This window comes from Manis pentadactyla, chromosome 11 (assembly GCF_030020395.1).
Source record: "Manis pentadactyla isolate mManPen7 chromosome 11, mManPen7.hap1, whole genome shotgun sequence".
Classification (NCBI taxonomy): domain Eukaryota; kingdom Metazoa; phylum Chordata; class Mammalia; order Pholidota; family Manidae; genus Manis; species Manis pentadactyla.
The window spans coordinates 89943714-89967735 of record NC_080029.1 but is presented as its reverse complement, the minus strand read 5'-3'; positions in this window follow the sequence as shown (position 1 = coordinate 89967735).

Sequence of the window (24022 nt, the reverse complement as noted above, 5' to 3'; positions counted from 1 at the left end):
GGAGAGTGACCCTTTGTACTTCCTAGGCATTTTGAGAAAGCCGGACGCTAACAGTCATTGGGTCGTAGGCTGAGTTTGCCAGTTGCCATCTCTCCCAGGGAAATCAGGTGTTAGACCTCCCTCTTCCTACAGGGCCATCTGATGGCTTTTAGATGGATGGATAAGCATTAAAAAAGGCTAAGAATTTTTCTTCTGCATGCATGATAAACAAATATTATTCTTCCTCAGTAATAACAATTTAAGAAAAAAAAGCAATAAAGTCCCAAACACTCTCGCAAGAGCAGCTGATCATAGGGTGGTTAGAGAATGTCCAAGAACTAGAAAATAGTGTTTCTGTAATTCAGGCAAGATTCTGGATTGCCTTTTCCCAAAATCCCCTTTTCTATCTAAGAAACAGAAATTTTAGTATGACAAGGGGAATTGATTTGGAGGAACAGAAAACGAATTGTAGGACTGAAAGGCTCTTAGCCCCATTTGAAAACCTGCATGAGGTACAGGGGTAAGGCCCCAGGTCTCTAGCTACCTTTTTGCTTAACTATTCAGTAGAAACACGTTTCACAGAGGGAGTCCAATTAGTTGTAACTATGGTTTCTTAATTGGTTTAGAAGTGACAACTTAAGTGATGGCTCTATAAAAAAGTGAAACTCCATTTACCAAAATCAAATCTGATATTAGTTCCCAAATTGAACTTATTAATATATATTTAACTTAAGCCCTTGAAGTGGTACTAAATTTGAATCCAGGAGTCTTGGGTGCTCTCTTTATCTGTCTTGTGGCTTACTGTGTGATCCTAAATAAGGCAAATGACATCTTTGTATTCCAGTTCCCTTTCAGAAATTGGGACTAACCATAGGAAAAATAATACTGGCCAGAAATGCTGCTGTTTCCTTTGACCCTGGAACTCCCAAGGAACTCTGGTTAGGACTTCCTCAAATCAGTAAAATGTATGAGTTGAGAGAGCCTTTCTTATCACCCTTAACTTTCTTCCTTCCTCGTGTCCTTAGTGCAACAGAAAGTTAGAGCAAATGGAGCAATATTTAATGCTAAACCTTAGAGCCAGGAAGGGCAGTTACCACTGGGGCAAAGCAGTGATGACTTGGTATACCCAGAGAAAGTTGGGTTGGAATCCAGGAAGATAAGCTAAGTGACTGTCACTCTTCTGTCCTGGCACATGCACTCATCACTGAGGGCTTGGCAAGATCAGTGCTGGAATGCACAGGCCTGCGTCCAGTACCTGCTCCAGAACTAGGCTCTGGAGGTAGGCACGGCAAGTAAACATCCTGTTGTTGCTGAGGTGTGCCCCTCCCAGGCAGGCCTGCCCACCAGGACTGTTGCTGGAAGAGGAAAGACGCCCCGGAGCCACTCCCTGGTCCTGCCCTGGAGTGAGTCCCTCAAGGCTGAGAACAGCTCCAGCCACATGAAACATCCAAAAAGTTTTAGCTGCTTCCTGAAAATTCTCAATGATCCCAACCAACTTTAGGCCTTGTTTCAAGGTAGGATACTGCCATAGTGTCTTAGGTTTGTGGGAGAGCTGTCGCTTGAAGCCTGAAGTGTGTTATCGAGACGCAGATTCATTCATCTAACCAGTCTTTGTTGAGCCTTGGTATCCTTCAGGCACTATTCATGGTGAATAAAGCACAACTACATCCTCCCGCATGGAAAGAGGGAGGGGGAGACACAGCTGAGCTAATTAGCACGATTAGCACTAGTGCAGTAGCATCTAGGTGTGAGCTCAGGTGTGTTAGAAGGGATGTTCCCTCGTGTGGGAAGGGATAGGGCAGCCCTCGGCCGGCCACGCTGGGAGGAGGGAGAGAGGTCGTGTTGGGAGAGGTAGGTCCAGAAAAATGAGTAATAGGCAGAATAGAGGGAAAAGAGCATGGGGACAGAGAAAAGTCCCAGAAGAGGAAAATAGCATGCCTAAAAGCAGAAGAAGGTTTGAAGACTGGGAAGTAGTTCAGCATAGCTGAAGCATAAGGGACAAAGAAGGAAGCATCAGAAGGTGAGTTTGGAAATTAACAAACAAGGTCACATGTGAAGGGCTTTACAAGCCATGTTAAGGAGTTTGGAATTTATTGTGGGGGCAGCAGGGAACTAATGAATCATTTTAGAGAGGCAGTGACAGGAGCAGATTTGCATCTAGGAACATGGTTATGGCTGCCCTGGGTTTGACATGATTAAATTGATTAGGGGCACACAAAGTCACACTTGGCAATGATAATATGTATATGAAACAATGCAATTAGATGGCTTGTGGTTTTCTTTTATTTCCTTGTTTGATTTATTTGAAGCTCTTTTTTCACTGTTACAAAACAAATAGAATCATGTATGGCAGGTGTATTTTCCAGATAGCTGTGTCAATATAGCACATCCCACGCTTTCATCTTACAGTGTAATGTGGACACTCCTCCACTGAGATGTTGGGTCCGTATTGTCTACCAATGGACCTGGGTGGACCTATGTAACTGCCTTGATAATTGAGTACAGCCCAGATAGTGTGATTTCTGAGACTAGGGTGTAAAAACATTCCATTTGGGTTATCTCTTTCCCTGTCTCTCTCTTTAACATGCTCCTTACTAGTTCTGAGTCAACATGTAAGAAGTCTGGTTACCTTAAAGCCACTGACCTAGAGAGAAGCCACAGAGAGACAGAGGTGCACCCAGCAGTTTAGTCTCTAGCTGTTGAGTCTTCCCACCCTGGCCGTCAGTGCTTCAGATTCTTCCGGCCCCAGCCTTTAAGCCGCCCCAGCTGACATCGAATGGAACAGAGACAAGCTGTCCCCACAAAGCCCTGCAGATTCATGAACGAAATAGATGTCATGGTTTAAGTCACTAAGTTGTGGGCTGGTTTGTTACTCAGCAATAGGTAAGTGGTACACCATGACCTAGGTTTCAGATTTTATGTAACTAGTTTCAAGAATTTTATTTTGCATTCCTTCCTAGTTTCTGATGGTTATAGAATTTTAATACATAATCTAGACACAGTATGGAGAGGAGCAAAATTGGCTTCAGGACCAGCTGTGAGGTGGTTGCAGTTACCTAAGAGATGACAGTGATTTGTGGACTTGTCTTTTTACATAGGATGTGGAATACTGCAGGCAAAATGTTACTCCCACCCTAACAGTGAGAAAGAGCAAGATAATCTACAAAGTCATAGCTTTTCTTGAGTCCTCAGAAAGCTGAAGTCACAAGGCAACCAAGTAAAGCCTCTTCAAGGAGAACAAGGGGTATATGAACAGTTTCAACTTAGCAGAGCATGGGAGAGATGGGGCTGTCATACAGACAGGTAAGAAGAAACCAACAAACGGCTACACGTGGCTAGCATCAGTTTAGAATAGCTGGAGATGATTCCAGACATAGAGGAGTTTATATTCAGAGCCAAGCTTTTTTCACAGGCTTCCCGAAGGTTCATGAGAAGTGGGAGTGGGGCAGGAAATGGGAGAGAGCTTTCCTCCTTGGTGGTGCAAGCATGCAGGAATTGATTAAGGCAGCTGCTGGGGGAAGGCAAGAAGCCTCAGCTGCTTCCACAATTCTTCTAGAATCAAAATCCTTAGCCACTGGGGAGGGGCAACACACTTGCTTCAGGGGGAGGGATAAAAGCAAAACTCATCTGTTCTGGGTGAGGGGTAAAAATCTGGCTCTTCTTGAACACAGGCAAAGATCCATTGCTTCTGGGGAAGAAAAGCAAAAATCCTCTACTCCAAGAGGAGAAGCAGGAAACTCAGGCAGGAAATCTTGGGCAGAAGATTCAAGCAAGTGTCTGCTCTACTGGGGAGATGGAAAGAATTCTTGCCCCTTAAAGTCACCCACAGATATAAGGTGGAGTTTGGCTATCATAGGGAGGAGGGACAGAAATATGGAGAAAATCCGACTCCTGAGCTTAGAGCCTGCTGAAGATTGAGGCTGAACCAGGATAAGAGACACACTCCTCCCCGGGCCTCCCTCAGTACAGCTCCTGCCCTCCCCTGAGACTAGCACCAAACAGCAAGTGGGTGGGGAGGAGGGGGAGAGGGCCGGCACTCAGGCCTGGCTGAGAAACTGAGGGGGGAGCAGCAACACAGAAAACTCCTCTGACACCCTAGACCCCACTCTAAGCAGCCCACCAGCAGACGAATTCAGAACCCGTGATGCACTGAGGTAATGAGAGTAACAACAAAACCCCAACCCTGCCTGACTGCCACCCCCAGGCCATGAAGCTGACCAGAAGAGCCAGGCCACTTCCAGGCATAAATACTATTTACCTCAGTCTCTGCTGCTCTACCCATGATGGGCATTGATACAAATTTTTGTTGTTGTTGTTGTGAGGGCATCTCTCATATTTATTGATCAAATGGTTGTTAACAACAATAAAATTCTGTATAGGGGAGTCAATGCTCAATGCACAATCATTAATTCACCCCAAGCCTAGTTTTCGTCAGTCTCCAATCTTCTGAAGCATAACGAACAAGTTCTTACATGGAGAACAAATTCTTACATAGTGAATAAGTTACATGGTGAGCACTACAAGGGCAGTCATCACAGAAACTTTTGGTTTTGCTCATGCATTATGAACTATAAACAGTCAGTTCAAATATGAATACTCATTTGATTTTTATACTTGATTTATATGTGGATACCACATTTCTCTCTTTATTATTATTATTTTTAATAAAATGCTGAAGTGGTAGGTAGATGCAAGATAAAGGTAGAAAACATAGTTTAGTGTTGTAAGAGAGCAAATGTAGATGATCAGGTGTGTGCCTGTAGACTATGTGTTAATCCAAGCTAGACAAGGGCAATAAAACGTCCACGTATGCAGAAGATTTCTCTCAGAACAGGGGGGGTGAGGTTCTAAGCCTCACCTCTGTTGATCCCCAATTTCTCACCTGATGGCCCCCCTGCGACTGTGCCTGTCTTAGGTTGTTCCTCCCTTGAGGAATCTTACCCGTCTCTGGCTAACCAGTCATCTTCCGGGGCCATACAGGGAAATGTAAAGTTGGTAAGTGAGAGAGAAGCCTTATTGTTTGAAAAGGTTAGCTTTTTACTTCTTTGCAGATTTATGCCCTGTGGCTTCTATGCCCAGCATTTGTCTTGAGGTGTCTTTACCACTTGGAAGAATTATGATACTCGGTAAATTTGATATGAGGCACGAATTCTATTTAAGGGTTGTAATTAGGAAGGAAGAAGAAAAGCTATAGAAGTAGCAGGCGGGAGAAAACATGGGAAGATTGATTATTTCTTTGACATATCTTCTTGTAGAGTAACTTCAGCATGTATAGGTTTTAAGCTACTACTTCAATTGTGCACACACATTAACATAATAGGAGTATAGTTACATAACCAAATCATCTCTGTAATTATCAGCCATCTCCAGTGAAACCAAGAAAACCAGTTAGGCACCTTAGGCATTTGTGAAAACTTATCTATGATATGGTGGATATTGTCCAACTGAACTTGAACAGTCTGAGAGAAATCAGACAAATTAAAACAACCCATTCCTGGGGACTGTTCACATCCCATATGTTCTTTTAACAGTAAATAGTCTGTAGTTGTAAGATTTTGGAACGCTACAATTTGCACTTCTCCTAATTCTTGATTGAGTTCCAACAGTATAGATCCAGTCAAATTTGTTGTTTTACTGTATGCACAGGCCAGCTTACATATATCCTTCTTCATTCCAATGGCAAGTCCAGGAACTGGTGGGATGAGTGCATCTACAGCTGTAGCAGTGCGTGGATCTTTGTTGGGGTTTTTTGGTGATCATCTTCTGGAATGAGTCTTCCAGAGAGTGCTGATGTTGGAAGTTCTTTTTCATATCGTATCTTAGTTCATTTCGGGGTAGCCCAATTAGGCTTTGATCTTCTGTATAGATGCAAACAGACCCTTTGCCTACACTTTTATATGCCCTTTATACCCTTGTGTAGAACTCACTGGAGGTTTCCACACAGGAACTGCCTTTTTTTTTTTTTTGGTGTCATTAATCTACACTTACATGATGAATATTATGTTGACTAGGCTCTCCCCTATACCAGGTCCCCCCTATAAACCCCTTTACAGTCACTGTCCATCAGCATAGCAAATGTTGTAGAATCACTACTTGCCTTCTCTGTGTTGCACAGCCTTCCCCTTTCTCCCCCCACATGCATGCTAATCTTAATACCCCCCTTCTTCTCCCCCCCCTTATCCCTCCCTAACCACCCATCCTCCCCAGTCCCTTTCCCTTTGGTACCTGTTAGTCCATTCTTGAGTTCTGTGATTCTGCTGCTGTTTTGTTCCTTCAGTTTTTCCTTTGTTCTTATATTCCACAGATGAGTGAATTCATTTGGTATTTCTCTTTCTCTGCTTGGCTTGTTTCACTGAGCATAATACCCTCCAGCTCCATCCATGTTGCTGCAAATGGTAGGATTTGCCCTTTTCTTATGGCTGAGTAGTATTCCACTGTGTATATGTACCACATCTTCTTTATCCATTCATCTATCGATGGACATTTAGGTTGCTTCCAATTCTTGGCTATTGTAAATAGTGCTGCGATAAACATAGGGGTACATTGGTCTTTCTCATACTTGATTGCTGCATTCTTAGGGTAAATTCCTACCAGTGCAATTCCTGGGTCAAATGGTAAGTCTGTTTTGAGCATTTTGATGTACCTCCATACTACTTTCCACAATGGTTGAACTAACTTACATTCCCACCAGCAGTGTAGGAGGGTTCCCCTTTCTCCACAGCCTCGTCAACATTTGTTGTTGTTTGTCTTTTGGATGGCAGCCATCCTTACTGGTGTGAGGTGATACCTCATTGTAGTTTTAATTTGCATTTCTCTGATAATTAGCGATGTGGAGCATCTCTTCATGTGTCTGTTGGCCATCTGTACTTCTTTTTTGGAGAACTGTCTCTTCAGTTCCTCTGCCCATTTTTTAATTGGGTTATTTGTTTTTTGTTTGTTGAGGCATGTGAGCTCTTTATATATTCTGGATGTCAAGCCTTTATCGGATGTGTCATTTTCAAATATATTCTCCCATACTGTAGGGTTCCTTTTTGTTCTATTGACGGTATCTTTTGCTGTACAGAAGCTTTTCAGCTTAATATAGTCCCACTTGTTCATTTTTGCTGTTGTTTTCCTTGCCCGGGGAGATATGTTCAAGAAGAGGTCACTCATGTTTATGTCTAAGAGGTTTTTGCCTATGTTTTCTTCCAAGAGTTTAATGGTTTCATGACTTTCATTCAGGTCTTTGATCCATTTTGAGTTTACTTTTGTATATGGGGTTAGACAATGGTCCAGTTTCATTCTCCTACATGTAGCTGTCCAGTTTTGCCAGCACCATCTGTTGAAGAGACTGTCATTTTCCCATTGTATGTCCATGGCTCCTTTATCAAATATTAATTGACCATATATGTCTGGGTTAATGTCTGGATTCTCTAGTCTGTTCCATTGGTCTGTGGCTCTGTTCTTGTGCCAGTACCAAATTGTCTTGATTACTATGGCTTTATAGTAGAGCTTGAAGTTGGGGAGTGAGATCCCCCCTACTTTATTCTTCTTTCTCAGGATTGCTTTGGCTATTCGGGGTTTTTGGTGTTTCCATATGAATTTTTGAATTATTTGTTCTAGTTCATTGAAGAATGTTGCTGGTAGTTTCATAGGGATTGCATCAAATCTGTATATTGCTTTGGGCAGGATGGCCATTTTGACGATATTAATTCTTCCTAGCCACGAGCATGGGATGAGTTTCCATCTGTTAGTGTCCCCTTTAATTTCTCTTAAGAGTGACTTGTAGTTTTCAGAGTATAAGTCTTTCACTTCTTTGGTTAGGTTTATTCCTAGGTATTTTATTTATTTTGATGCAATTGTGAATGGAGTTGTTTTCCTGATTTCTCTTTCTGTTGGTTCATTGCTAGTGTATAGGAAAGCCACAGATTTCTGTGTGTTGATTTTGTATCCTGCAACTTTGCTGTATTCTGATATCAGTTCTAGTAGTTTTGGGGTGGAGTCTTTAGGGTTTTTTATGTACAGTATCATGTCATCTGCAAATAGTGACAGTTTAACTTCTTCTTTACCAATCTGGACTCCTTGTATTTTTTTGTTTTGTCTGATTGCCGTGGCTAGGACCTCCAGTACTATGTTAAATAACAGTGGGGAGAGTGGGCATCTCTGTCTAGTTCCCGATCTCAGAGGAAATGCTTTCAGCTTCTCGCTGTTCAATATAATGTTGGCTGTGGGTTTATCATAGATGGCCTTTATTATGTTGAGGTACTTGCCCTCTATTCCCATTTCGCTGAGAGTTTTTATCATGAATGGATGTTGAACTTTGTCAAATGCTTTTTCAGCATCTATGGAGATGATCATGTGGTTTTTGTCTTTCTTTTTGTTGATATGGTGTATGATATTGATGGACTTTCGAATGTTGTACCATCCTTGCATCCCTGGGATGAATCCCACTTGGTCATGGTGTATGATCCTTTTGATGTATTTTTGAATTCGGTTTGCTAATATTTTGTTGAGTATTTTTGCATCTACGTTCATCAGGGATATTGGTCTGTAGTTTTCTTTTTTGGTGGGGTCTTTGCCTGGTTTTGGTATTAGGGTGATGTTAGCTTCATAGAATGAGTTTGGGAGTATCCCCTCCTTCTCTATTTTTTGGAAAACTTTAAGGAGAATGGGTATTATGTCTTCCCTGTATGTCTGATAAAATTCTGAGGTAAATCCATCTGGCCCGGGGGTTTTGTTCTTTGGTAGTGTTTTGATTACCACTTCAATTTCGTTGCTGGTAATTGGTCTGTTTAGATTTTCTGTTTCTTTCCGGGTCAGTCTTGGAAGGTTGTATTTTTCTAGGAAGTTGTCCATTTCTCCTAGGTTTCCCAGCTTGTTAGCATATAGGTTTTCATAGTATCCTCTAATAATTCTTTGTATTTCTGTGGGGGTCCGTCGTGATTTTTCCTTTCTCGTTTCTGATACTGTTGATTTGTGTTGACTCTGTTTTCCTCTTAATAAGTGTGGCTAGAGGCTTATCTATTTTGTTTATTTTCTCGAAGAACCAGCTCTTGGTTTCATTGATTTTTGCTGTTGTTTTATTCTTCTCAATTTTATTTATTTCTTCTCTGATCTTTATTTTGTCCCTCCTTCTGCTGACCTTAGGCCTCATTTGTTCTTCATTTTCCAATTTCGATAATTGTGACATTAGACCATTCATTTGGGCTTGTTCTTCCTTTTTAAAATATGCTTGGATTGCTATATATTTTCCTCTTAAGACTGCTTTTGCTGTGTCCCACAGAAGTTGGGGCTTAGTGTTAGTGTTGTTGTTGTCATTTGTTTCCATATATTGCTGGATCTCCATTTTGATTTGGTCATTGATCCATTGATTATTTAGGAGCGTGTTGTTTAGCCTCCATGTGTTTGTGAGCATTTTTGCTTTCTTTGTACAGTTTATTTCTAGTTTTATGCCTTTGTGGTCTGAAAAGTTGGTTGGTAGGATTTCAATCTTTTGGAATTTACTGAGGCTCTTTTTGTGGCCTAGTATGTGGTCTATTCTGGAGAATATTCCATGTGCACTTGAGAAGAATGTATATCCCGCTGCTTTTGGATGTAGAGTTCTATAGATGTCTATTAGGTCCATCTGCTCTACTGTGTTGTTCAGTGCTTCCGTGTCCTTACTTATATTCTGCCTGGTGGATCTATCCTTTGGGGTGAGTGGTGTGTTGAAGTCTCCTAGAATGAATGCATTGCAGTCTATTTCCCCCTTTAGTTCTGTTAGTATTTGTTTCACATATGCTGGGGCTCCTGTGTTGGGTGCATATATATTTAGAATGGTTATATCCTCTTGTTGGACTGAGCCCTTTATCATTATGTAGTGTCCTTCTTTATCTCTTGTTACTTTCTTTGTTTTGAAGTCTATTTTGTCTGATATTAGTACTGCAACCCCTGCGTTCTTCTCACTGTTTTTTGCCTGAGATATGTTTTTCCATCCCTTGACTTTCAGTCTGTACATATCTTTGGGTTTGAGGTGAGTTTCTTGTAAGCAGCATATAGATGGGTCTTGCTTTTTTATCTATTCTATTACTCTGTGTCTTTTGATTGGTGCATTCAGTCCATTAACATTTAGGGTGACTATTGAAAGATATGTACTTATTGCCATTGCAGGCTTTAAATTCGTGGTTACCAAAGGTTCAAGGTTAGCCTCTTTAGTATCTTACTGCCTAACTTAGCTCGCTTATTGAGCTGTTATATACACTGTCTGGAGATTCTTTTCTTCTCTCCCTTCTTATTCCTCCTCCTCGATTCTTCATATGTTGGGTGTTTTGTTCTGTGCTCTTTCTAGGAGTGCTCCCATCTAGAGCAGTCCCTGTAAGATGTCCTGTACAGGTGGTTTGTGGGAAGCAAATTCCCTCAGCTTTTGTTTGTCTGGGAATTGTTTAATCACACCATCATATTTGAATGATAGTCGTGCTGGATACAGTATCCTTGGTTCAAGGCCCTTCTGTTTCATTGCATTTAATATATCATGCCAGTCTCTTCTGGCCTGTAAGGTTTCTGTCAAGAAGTCTGATGTTAGCCTGATGGGTTTTCCTTTATAGGTGACCTTTTTCTCTCTAGCTGCCTTTCAAACTCTTTCCTTGTCCTTGATCTTTGCCATTTTAATTATTATGTGTCTTGGTGTTGTCCTCCTTGGATCCTTTCTGTTCGGGGTTCTGTGTATTTCCATGGTCTGTTCGATTATTTCCTCCCCCAGTTTGGGGAAGTTTTCAGCAATTATTTCTTCCAAGATACTTTCCATCCCTTTTCCTCTCTCTTCTTCTTCTGGTACCCCTATAATACAGATATTGTTCCTTTTGGATTGGTCACACAGTTCTCTTAACATTGTTTCATTCCTGTGGATCCTTTTATCTCTCTCTATGTCAGCTTCTATGCGTTCCTGTTCTCTGGTTTCAATTCTGTCAATGGCCTCTTGCATCCTATCCATTCTGCTTATAAACCCTTCCAGAGTTTGTTTCATTTCTGTAATCTCCTTTCTGGCATCTGTGATCTCCCTCCGGACTTCATCCCATATCTCTTGCGTATTTCTCTGCATCTCTGTCAGCATGTTTTTGATTCTTATTTTGAATTCTTTGTCAGGAAGACTGGTTAGGTCTGTCTCCTTCTCTGGTGTCTCTGTGATCTTGTTTTGCCTGTAATTTTGTCTTTTTATGGTGATAGGAATAGTTTGCAGAGCTGTGACTAGTGACAGCAGGAAGAACTTCCCTTCTTGTTGGTTCGTGGCCCTCCTCTCCTGGGAGAACAGCAGCCTCTAGTGGCTTGTGCTGCGCAGCTGCGCGCAGACAGGGTTTCTGCTTCCTGCCCGGCTGCTATGGAGTTAATCTCCGCTGTTGCTGTGGGCGTGGCCTGGCTCGGGCAGCTACTCCAAAACGGTGGAGTCGCGTTGGAGCAGGAGCTGCTGGGAGGCTATTTATCTCCGTACGGGGCCTCCCTGCTCCCTGCAGCCCAGGGGTTAGGGTGCCCAGAGATCCCCGGATTCCCTACCTCTGGATTAAGTGTCCCGCCCTGCCCCTTTAAGACTTCCAAAAAGCACCCACCAAAACAAAACAACGACCACAAAAAAAAAAAAAAAAATTGTAAAATAAAAAAAATAAATAAAATAAATAAAAAATGACCGCTCGTTTTTCTTTATTCTCCAGCGCCAGCCTCAGGCATCTGCTCACCGGTCTTGCTCTCCTGTTTCCCTAGTATTGGGGTCCCTATCCCTTTAAGACTTCCAAAAAGCGCTCGCCAAAACAAAACAGCAAAAAAAAAAAAAAAAAATGGCCACTCGCTTTTCTTATGTCCTCTGGCGCCAGGCCTCCGGTGCCCACTCACTGTTCTTGCTGCCCTGTTTCCCTAGTATCCAGGGTCCCCTGTGCACGCACTGTGTCTGCGCTCTGGCCCGGATGGCTGGGGCTGGGTGTTCAGCAGTCCTGGGCTCCGTGTCCCTCCCGCTCTGCTTACTCTTCTCCCGCCGGGAGCTGGGCGGAGGGGCACACGGGTCCTGTGGGGCTGGGGTTTGTATCTTACCCTCTTTACAAGGCACTGGGTTCTTCTCGCAGGTGTGGATGTGGTCTGGATGGTGTCCTGTGTCTTCTGGTCTTTATTCTAGGAAGAGTTGTCTTTGTTATATTTTCATAGATATATGTGGTTTTGGGAGGAGATTTCCACTGCTCTACTCACGCCGCCATCTTGGCTCCAGTCCATTGATACAAATTTATGAAACATATTAAAAGGCAAAAAAGATAAAAAACCCAGCCTACTGTTGAAAGATAAAGAAATCAACAGAACCAGACTCACAGATGAAACAGATACTGGAACTACTGGACGGGGACTTTAAAGTAATAATGATTAGTATGTTTAAGTTCTCAGGGAAAAAGGTGGCCAACTTGTATGAACAGATGAGGGATTTCAACAGAGATATGAAAACTGTAAGAATATCAAATGGACTCTATAACATCTTACTATGCTGATAGACAGTGACTGCAATAGAGGGGGTGAGGACTTGATAATATGGGTGAATATTGAAACCACTGTGTTGTTTATGTGGAACCATCCTAAGATTGTATATCAATGATACTTTAAAAAAGAAAGATTGTCAAATGAAAATGCTACAAATAAAAAACATGCTATCATAGATGAATTCCTTCAACAGGCTTTTCCACAGCTGGGCACAGCTAAGGAAAAAAACCGATGAACTTGAAAAGGGTAAACAGAAATCATCCAAACTGAAATACAAAAAGAAAAAGGAGTGGAGGAAAAAGAAAACAAAACAAAACCAAGCTTTTTAGAACTGTGGGACAACATCAAACAGTAATATGCCTGTAATTTGAGTCCCAGAAAGTGAAGAGAGAAAATGGGGCAGAAGAAATATTTGAAGAGATGATGGTTACATGAATGAGGATGTGTCATTGAGGCCAGAGAGGGTGGATATGAGAAGCGTTTTTGGGAAAGAACCACTGAAACTTGGTAACTGAGTGGAAGGAAGTGTGACTGAGTAGGAAGAGTGAAGCACAGCACCTGGCACATGGTGGTGGTGCATGGTTGGCCAATGGTGGTGCATGGACTGAGAGCCAGGCCACTGACTCCAGAGCCAGCTCTCTGTGGCTGCACCATACTGCCTCCCACAGGCCAGACTGGAGCGGCAGCGGGCCTCTGCTCCTCGAGTCCCCTATCCTCCAGCGTCAGGCTTTGCTAAGCTATCACTGTGCTTCCCGCCTAAGTTACTGTGTGGCTGAAAGATATTCATCCCCTTCCATTCTTCCCACCTCCCTTTCTCAGTGCTATGTGTCACAGACCGTTCTGAGGTAAAGGCTCTCTCTTCCCAAACAGAATGAATCTCTTCTCCCTTAATGCTGACCTAATCTACTTCCTAAAAAATTGGTCCTTTTGCAGATGAGATTAGTTGGGAGTGAGGAGGCAGAGGCAGAGGTGGGTGAGAGGAATTGTGTCTGTGTGTGTCATGCATGTGTTCATGGGAAGGGAATGGGTTACTGAGAATTAAAAACATTTTAAGTAATAGGACCAGTTTTGCTTTCTTAACCTTACTTCCTTTTTGGATGAGATTGTCAACTGGTAGCTCAACAGACTGCGAAAGTGCTATGTGGACTTCAGCATGGTCCCTGGTCAGATTGCAAGGCTTGGGAGACAGGATGATGGAGCGTGTCAGCTGGATAGAACCTAGCTGAGCGATTCATAGTTGTTTAAACGACCATCTAAAAATTGTACTCATTGACTGGTAAATGGACATGATACTGGTTTTTCCTTTTCTTTTTTAAACTCTGTCCAGCTCAACATTTTTATCAGTGATTTGGATAAACATATAGTAGGCATCCTTATTAAAAGTGAGAGGCATAGGTAATTGATTGCATAACAGAATCAGAACTATACAATTTTTATGTAGACTGGAATGACAGGACAAAGTATGGAACCTAATAAGACAGGGACCATGGGTTTAGACAGAGTAGGGTGAGGGCCTCAGGAAAAAACAAAGCAAGATAATCCATTGTGGGATTTGCTTTGGCCTGCTGGGGGGGCCAGCTTGTTTTTCTGACCTCACCCAGGTGCTGCTTTCCTTCCTCCAGCCCTAAACAAATTATTTGCAACCTGGGCAATGTAGCAAGCAAGCCCAAACAACATACTAAAAACAGGAAGGATTCCATTTTGAAAATACGATTTCATCTTAAAACCCAATTAGTTAAAAAGTAAGTTCCTTAACAAATAGACAATAACTCAGCCCACCTTGGGAGCAAAGCAGGCAGCCTTGAGTGATATGCTCCCAGACAGGAAGCTGCTATCCTGGGAGGAAATCAAAGCAGTAAATTTCTTGTAAATAACCCAGAAGATTAATAAGAAATTTAGTGTTTCTCCAAATGTAAACATTTTAGCAGGTGTACATCCCTAGCCCTTTGTCTTTCAACCGTCTATAAAACCCCTAGACAACGCATCACCCCGGAGCTCTCTTGTCCCCTCCTGGTGTGAGCCAGGAGCCCTGTCCTTTCACTTTATCTCTAAATAAGTCTCTGCCTTGCTCTCCTACCTTGGGTGTTTGCAAAGTTTGTTCTTCGACTCCAGAAACAAGAACCCCAGCATCAGTAATAGGGATAAATGTGAAGCCCTTCATTTTTAAAAAAAATTATCAGTCTTTATTTAATATTATGTATATTATATATTGTATTCTTATTACAATTATTTTACTAAGGTATTATTGATATACACTCTTATGAAGGTTTCACATGAAAAACAGTGTGGTTACTACATTCACCCATATTATCGAGTCCCCCCCGAGCCCCAATGCAGTCACTGTCCATCAGTGTAGTAAGATGCCACAGAGTCACTACTTGTCTCCTCTGTACTACACTGTCTCCCCCATGATCTCCCCCACACCATGTGTGCCAATCATAATGTCCCTCAATTCCCTTCTCCCACCCTCCCGCACCCTTCCCTTTTGGTAACTGCTAGTCCCTTGGAGTTTGTGAGTCTGCTGCTGTTTTGTTCCTTCAGTTTTGCTTTGCTGTTATACTCCACAAACGAGGGAAATCATTTGGTACTTGTCTTTCTCTGCCTTGAAGCCCTTCATTTAGGATAAAAAAATTTACACAATTAGGGAGATAAATGTGAAGCCCTTCATTTAGGATAAAAGAACTTACACAACTAAATGACAAAGAAAAACTATCTATTAGTCTGTTCTAGTGACAGCAGTGAGACTCAGTCTAGATTGAGCCATAAAGGGACATTGATTTTGGGAAGGACAGAAGTAGAACTGGACCCAAGTTCAGCTGGATCCAAGGACTCAAACAGTATCTTCAACTTCTTCTTTCTTTCTCTCTTAACTTTTCCCCATTTGTTTCTCTGTGTGTTGGTATTACATAGAGTTCTGCACATCATCCCAGTTTAGCAAATCCAGAGGTAGAGCTCTCCTTTCCAAATCCATACAATAAATCCCAGGGAAGGACTCTGATTAGCCTGGCCTGGGTCGCATGTTTGCAGTTGAACCAATTACTGTGACCAGGGAAAGGATTCTTTAATTGGCTGGGTGGAGGTCAGAGGCCTGAACCTATGGTTAGGAGTACAGGGCCCAAGGGTTGGCAATCCCACTAGAACATTATTTTTGAGGATGGGAAGTGGGAGAGAGTTGTTACCTGAAGAAAATAAAAGGGTTGCTGAGAAACTGAAACAGATGTTCAGTGTCTTCCTAGTTCAACCGAGTCAGCGGTGTTGTATACCTGGCAAGAAAGTTACAGTTTCAGGAACCAATAGTGAAAATGTACTTAGGGCAGTCATGGTGTAAAAAATATACTCTGCTCTGGTCATACTACTCTGAAGCATCACCTGGGTACTATTGAAAGAGGAACATAGACAAACCCACACCCTGGAGTTGTGGTCCAGGGTGAGGAGACTCGGAAGATCAAGTCATTTGAAGAAAGGTCAAGGCAATAAGATTTTTTTGGCCTGGAAAAGAGACGATGTAACAGACATGGTTGGCCCTAAAATATCTGGAGAAATCTTGAGTAGAAAAATGAGACACCAGTGGGAATAAATTTCACGGAGATCAATTACCATTCAGTATAAAGAGAACTTTCTAATAGCTAAAATAAAACAAAAACCCTGAAAAGAAAGCAGACTAAATCCTTGAAAGCCTGGGGTTTAGTCCAAGAATGGAGAGGGCTGCCTTGTACATGGTGTGTGGTGTTGAAGCAGGTGTCAGAGAAGTTTAGAGGGTTTCCTGTAATGCATGGGAAGTTGGATCAGGTCCTTCCCAGTTACGAAAGTCTGTGGTTGTCCATTGGAGACCCATGGGCGTTGCTGCTAGTAAGTCAGCCCTGGCATCCCCAGCATCAGGGAGGGAGAGCTGGCGAACTCTTTTCCCTGTCTGGATGTGAGGACCCCTTCCGACAAACACCTCATCGCTTACCGACAGGCAGGCAGATGCAGAGCCCTCCAACACTTTTTATCTTAACCCAGCAGGCAGGACAGACTCTTTGACAGGGAAGAGCACAGAAAGATAGCCTGTGTGCTATTTTATGTCCTCCAAATATACACCATGAGATGAGGACTTGGATGTAGGCATTTTATTTTAGGGTGTGAGGAGGAATGAGGGAGCAAGGAGAATGAGACAGGAAAGGGTACATGGAGTGGTCCACTGTGGATAATTAGGGCTCACTCCCCCCGGGATCGCTCCGAGGAGACAAAGATCAGAATCCCTCCACTGAGTGAGGGAGAATCAGGTTTAGTTTCACCAGTGCCATCCCTCACTGGCTGAGGTTTGCCCATTGGTGGTGCTACGGTCTGGCTATTTCCAGGTTGCCCTGCAGGGGCTGAGAAAAGCCTCCAGCAGAAAAGAGAGGTGAGCTGTGAGCATGCACCAGAAATGTCCACTCCAGCTGCAGGTGGACACAGAAGTGGGCTGAAGGGATGTGGGACAGGGCATCAAAAACAGCTGCCAGGAAAACAATTCCATTCACAATTGCATCCAAAAGAATCAAATACCTAGGAATAAACCTAGCCAAGGAAGTGAAAGACCTATACCCTGAAAACTACAAGACACTCTTAAGAGAAATTAAAGAAGACACTAATAAATGGAAATTCATCCCATGCTCTTGGCTAGGAAGAATTAATATTGGCAAAATGGCCGTCCTGCCTAAAGCAATCTACAGATTCAATGCAATCCCTATCAAAATACCTACAGCATTCTTCAATGAACTAGAGAAAATAGTTCTAAAATTCATATGGAATGACAAAAGACCCCGAATAGCCAAAGCAATCCTGAGAAGGAAGAATAAAGCAGGGGGAATTATGCTCCCTGACTTCAAGCTCTACTACAAAGTCACAGTAATCAAGACAATTTGGTACTGGCACAAGAACAGATCCACAGACCAGTGGAACAGAATAGAGAGCCCAGATACAAACCCAAGCATATATGGTCAATAAATATACGATAAAGCAGCCATGGACATACAATGGGGAAATGACCGCCTCTTCAACAGCTGGTGTTGGCAAAACTGGAGAGCTGCATGTAAGAGAATGAAACTGGATTATTGTCTAACCCCATACACAAAAGTAAACTCAAAATGGATCAAAGACCTGAATGTAAGTCATGAAACCATAAAACTCTTAGAAAGAAAACATAGGCAAAAATCTCTTGGACATAAACATGAGCAACTTCTTCATGAACATATCTCCCCGGGCAAGGGAAACAAAAGCAAAAATGAACAAGTGGGACTGTATCAACCTGAAAAGCTTCTGTACAGCAAAGGACACCATCAGTAGAACAAAAAGACATCCTACAATATGGGAGAATATATTCATAAATGACATATCTGATAAGGGGTTGACATCCAAATTATATAAAGAGCTCACGCACCTCAACAAACAAAAAGCAAATAATCCAATTAAAAAATGGGCAGAGGATCTGAACAGACACTTCTCCAAAGAAGAAATTCAGATGGCCAACAGACACATGAAAAGATGCTCCACATTGCTAATCATCAGAGAAATGCAAATTAAAACCACAATAAAAAATCACCTCACACCAGTTAGGAGGGCCAACATCCAAAAGACAAACAACAGCAAATGTTGGTGAGGTTGTGGAGAAAGGGGAACCCTCCTACACTGCTGGTGGGAATGTAAACTAGTTCAACCATTGTGGAAAGCAGCATGGAGGTTACTCAAAAAACTAAAAATAGAAATACCATTTGACCCAGGAATTCCACTTCTAGGAATTTACCCTAAGAATGCAGGAGCCCAGTTTGAAAAAGACATATGCACCAATATGTTTATCACAGCACTATTTACAATAGCCAAGAAATGGAAGCAACCTAAGTGTCCATCAGTAGATGAATGGATAAAGAAGATGTGGTACATATACACAATGGAATATTATTCAACCATAAGAAGAAAACAAATCCTACCATTTGCAGCAACATGGATGGAGCTGGAGGGTATTATGCTCAGTGAAATAAGCCAGGCAGAGAAAGACAAGTACCAAATCATGTCACTCATATGTGCAGGATAAGAACAAAGAAAAAACTGAAGGAACAAAACAGCAACAGACTCACAGAACCCAAGAATGGACTGACAGTTACCAAAGGGAAAGGAACTGGGGAGGATGAGTGGGAAGGGAGGGATAAGGGGGGAAAAGGGGCATTACGATTAGCACACATAATGTAGCGGGGGCATGGGGGGGACACGGGAAAGGCAATATACACAGAGAAGACAAGTAATGATTCTGTAGCATCTTACTACACTGATGGATAGTGACTGTAATGGGGTATGTGGTGGGGACTTGATAATAGGGGGAGTCTAGTAACCATAATGTTGTTCAAGTTATTGTATATTAATGATAACAGAATAAAAAATAAAAAATAAAAACAAACAAACAAAAAAAACAGCTGCCAGTCCCTTTCTCACTCAATCCAGGTCCTGTCCTCCAGGGGCAGTGTAGGACCTCTGATTTTCACCTTCCAGCCTCTGTGGCCAGTGTGTTATCCAGGTTAGCTAATTCAGCGTAGCCTTGTCTGACTGCCCACCCACAGCTCTTGCAGGCTCAAGTCTCCATTCTGGACCCAGCTCCCTCACTGGGCTCTCTGTGCTGAGGGCATCAGGGCAGTGGGCTCTCCTATTCTACACCCACATGTGAGCTTGGAGCATGATGACGTTAGGGGCACTGGCTCTGAGCAGAGACAGAGGGTGATATTGGGCCGTGAGGAACACTGGCTCCATAATAGTCAAGGTCAGAACAGGCTGAAGGTTGGATGAGCCCCAAGTTTCCTCTGCTAATTGCCTCATTATTTCTTAAGAAAAGGCTAAAGATGAACAACTTCTAAAAGACCCCAGGAGATCTCACGCAAAGCCTTGGGAACACTTCAAAGATGGGAAATAAGGCACTGATATTGGAGGCAGGGGTTCCTGGCCAGACTTGGAGGACCCGTCCAAGTTAGCCCAGCCCTCCTGTTCCTTCTCCTCTGGCTGGCCTTGGTCGGAGCTCCAGACCCTTCTCTCTTCTCCGCCCTCCTCACCCTCCTGCCCTCATGCCCACTCCCTCTGGCACTCACTGTCTTTCCAGCTGGCTCCTCTCTCCTCTTTCATGTTAATTACCTCCTGGGGCTTCATCATCGCTGATGTGCACACTCATTACTCCCTATTTTGCCTTATTTTTTACCATCTCAGCTCAGTGTTCTGATGCCCATTTCACCACATGGGAGAGGTGAGGCTAAGCATAGTTATTTATGATGAATTTGGGGTGAAATGAAACCAAGGGCCTCCCTAGGGTAAGGAGGGATGTGTGTGTGTGAGTGTGTGAGAGTAAGTGTGTATGTATGTGTGAGTGTGTGCGTGTGTGTGAGTGTGTATGTGTGTGAGAGTGAGCATGTATGTGTGTGTGAGTGTGTGTGTGTATGTGTGAGGGAGCATGTATGTGTGAGTGTGTATGTATATGTGTGTATGAGTGAGTGCGTGTATGTGTGTGTGAGAGTGAGTGTATGTGTGCTAGAGTGAGTGTATGTGTGCGTGAGAGTGTATATGTGTGAGTGTGCATGAGTGAGCTTGTATGTGTGCATGAGAGTGTATGTATGTGTGAGTGAGGGTGTGTGTGTGAGTGAGCATGTATGTGTGTATATGTGTGAATGAGCATGTATGTGTGCATGAGAGTGTGTATATGTGTGAGTGTGTGTGTGAGAGGGTGTGTGTGTGAGTGTATGTGAGTGAACAAGTATGTGTGTGTTGTGTGAGAGTATGAGTGTGTGTGTGGCTGTGTATGTATGTGAGTGTGAGTATGTATGTGTGTATGAGAGTGTGTGAGTGTGTGTATGTGTGTGTGGGTGTGTGTGGGTGTGAGTGGGGTCCAATTCCACCTTTCTTGGCTTAGGGCAATTCACCACTTGCCCTCTTGCCAGAGGGAGAGCCTGGCCAACAAGCCACTTCTGAGACCTCAGAGAAGGTGAGACCAAGAGACAGACTGGATCCAAGCCCTGCCCTGAGCAAGGTGGTGTACCGGGGTGGGAGCCAGGGTCTGGTGAGAGCCGGTCCCTCCCATGCCTCTGCTCCTGCCACCACCACCCCCGCCGGGCCCTCTCCATCATCCTCAGTGTGGGGCTCTCCCTATGTCGCCATGGGTCCTCTGTAGCTCTTCTATTTTCTATCTCACATCTGTTTTGCTTCATTCATCCCTCCATCCTGCCTCGCTAAGACTCTGACATCATCTCATTTTCTCACATCTTCATATTCTCTGTGCCCCTAAACACCCTAATTTCTCTTTGTCTGAGACAATATGTGTGTCTCTGATTTTATCTGCTTTTCTGTGTCTCTGTTTGTATGTCCCTATTCCCAGAAGCCCTAAAACTCTGAAATGCTTGGCAGGAGTGGCTTTTCTGAGAATGGAGCCTGGGACAGCCCCCTAATGTGCTGAGTAGAGGTGGCTAAGGACATTTCCAGCCTGGTAGTTGTCATGGTAACATCCAGGGCAGGCCAGGCAGGGGCGTCCTGAACCACGTGGGCTTGACCTTTCTGTGGGTGTCAGGTTTGAGTGGGAGCTGGGGAAAAACAACAGCAACTGCTTCCCTGTGGCTCAGCCTTCTGGGCTAGGCTGCAAGGAGAGAGGGAGAGACCAAGACCTGGGACAGCTGGCAACAGAGTGAGAGCAGGGACAGAGGGTGTGCCACAGCCGTCAGAGAAGCATGCAGAGGGGCAGGAGCACAGGCACTCACGCATGCGTGGGCACACTGTGCCCGAGCTCTTCACCCAAACTCCTGTTGGGAACTGACCTGTGGAGGGCACCAGACATCATTCCTGGGCGCTCAGCTCACACGTTGCCCTCTGGCGGCTCTGGGTGGGTGGTTACTAAAGGTCAGTTCCCCACATTCAGAGTCTCCCTCCAGACTCCTTCAGATTGAATGCCACTTTTTCCATATTGCAAAAGAATTTATTACTCTAAGGGAAATATGCTAAAAGAAAAAGCCAAATGATTCTTTCAAAAATTGAAATATCATAAATATAAAAATCCAAAGACACTCAAAATAAAAGGCGTTCCAATCCCCTCTCTGCTTCCCCATAGTTCTGAAGGTTCCTCTGCAGTTGCTTTCCATGCCCACCAGGTTGAGGGGAGAGATGAGGCAAGGCCTGTGTCCACTTCTCTAACAAGAAGGAAGCCAGATTGGTTGCTCCCATGAGCGAAGGGTGCTTGGCCTCACAGCCCCCTCCCTGCTCACCCCCCCCACTCGACTCCTCTTCCTCCTATTGGGGCAGACATAAAGACACCCGGAGGAGGTGCCCACAGGTGCCTTGTTAACCCCAGGACCCCTTGAAGGAGAGCTGAGAGGTACAAGGCAGCCTCAGGTTAGCTCCATAGAGAACACAGCTCACCTGTGGATCTCATTTCCGAACTTTCAAGTCACGTCTGTGCAAGAGAGGTCAGGCCTTCTGAGACACACTGCTATGGAAAGCAAGACCACAGACTCAGAATGAAGAATCAGGTCTTGAGTACTGAAGATGAAGTGCAGGAAAGAAATGAAGGGGGCCAAGAGGTGGGTGACTTAACATCAGCATTTCAGGCTTTTATTCCTCAGTAAACCCCAAATCCCCTTGGAGAACTACTGCTGTGCCGCTCAGATAAGGGACGGGGAAATCTTGTGATTCTTAGCAGGTGAACCCTGTGATCAGAAGTTAGCATGCTTCCACAAGGCTATTTGAAATGAGCTCTAATGATACATATTTGAAAGTGGTCACAGTGTTACCAAAGATTCAGCATTTTTGAGACTAACCTTTCGTTCTCTGACTCCCAGGTTTATGTGCTGTGGGCCTCTATTTGGGAGTTGATTGGCATCACCTAGGTGTGCCCCTACAGACCACTGAACCCACGGCTCTATTCCACTCCCCTAATTGCAGCTGTCCTGCGTGGGACTCAGCCCAGTGCTAAGTACCTCCTTTGTTCTGCCTAAGCCCCTCCCTCCAGCTCTGTCTTTTTTCTGTCAGCCACAAAACTCATCCCTGATCACCCACCTCCAGCTCAGCACCTGGGTGTGGGACAGCTCCCTGGGGATTTTTTTTTTTTATAGTCTCAGAGCATCTGCCCAGCCCTTGAAATGGTGGAAACTGGGGAATGTGGGTCAGTCTGGCAATTGCCCCTGCCAAGCCTGTGATGCCCAGGACCCATCCCTTCTCTCTCCACCCATGCTCTGGGCCAGGCCTGCTATATCTTCTGGATGCTCATTAGGCAAGAACAGGCCATCTCATGCCCTATGCCTTTGCTTATCCTATTCTCCTTGCCAAAAACATCTTTTCTGGTGAATCCCTGTTCTACCTCAAGGCTCAGCTTGAATGCCACTGTCCAAGTAAAGTTCTCCATAATCTACCGTAGGCCACTCTGTTGACCACAGAAGGTCACTTTATCACTACCATTAGCAGTCACGTCTCTGTTTTCATTCCACCTGCCCACTCTGGAGGGAGCGTGTCCTGGCATAGACTGCATTGTATTGATCTGTGTGTCTCCAGAACTTGGCTCGGTGTCACTGTTGCTGTTGGCTCCCATCTAGAGCAGACTCTTGGTCTGGGGTGTGGGCTGGACTTCCCAGAGACCACAGAATGCCTGAATGGCAATGAATAGTGGGTGGTGTGTCACGCCTCCCCTTCCTTGCCAGACAGCCCCACCCTGCTTCAGGTCCTGTAGTGCCAGGCTGATTGCAAGACAGGGTACCCCTCCCTCAACTCTGACAAAACCACAGCATGGCCCAGTGGCATCCCGTGGGATGGAGCAGCAACACCTGGCTGGCATCTGGATTTTTATCCCTGGCCCGGGACTGACAGCTGTCTCCTATGATTGTTTCCATATCCTATGGCTTTACTGACTCCTCTGGCTGCACTAAATAGAGCCCCGGAGAGTGAGCTCAGAGTGGGAAGAGAGGGCTGGGGGCATCCTTTCTGTCTTCCTCTGGCTGCAGCTGCGCTGTGTGATGGCAAATGGAGCGCAATCTTAATTACCACCCAGCCCTGCTCGTTAGTGCCTCTGGAAGCTGGAGAAGCCCTGACTTAGGAAGTCTCCCTCACAGTAGAGGCCAGGGCCCCATATTTCCTGTGTGATCACCAGGCCCACTTCTTGTGGATTGGGTCTGTGTGACTTGGGATCCCTCTGGAGCCTGCAGGAGTAGATGCCCCTCCCTGGGATAGGGGAAGGGCTGGAGCTTGGAGGGAGGAGAGGGAAGGCTAGGCCCCCTTGTGGGCTCTCTTGTGTGGACAGCATTTGGTGGAACATGCAATCAGAGGAGGATGAACAAATGATTAAATAAGGCAAATGCACTTAAATCCAGCACACTGATGACTTACCTGCATTCGGAGGGACTTAAGCAAGGAGCCTGGTGCATTGTTCAGCCACTCATTTTTTGCAGTGAAATGGAATACAGGACCATAAAGTGCCGAGTCCTGAACAAAAGCAAGCCCAGTGAAGAAGGGGATGAGGGGTGGACCCTGAAAATTATAAACCCATTGGCCGGGCTCCAATATCTGAGAAACTATTCAAAAATATCAGCTTGTAAACACCCTAGAAGATCAA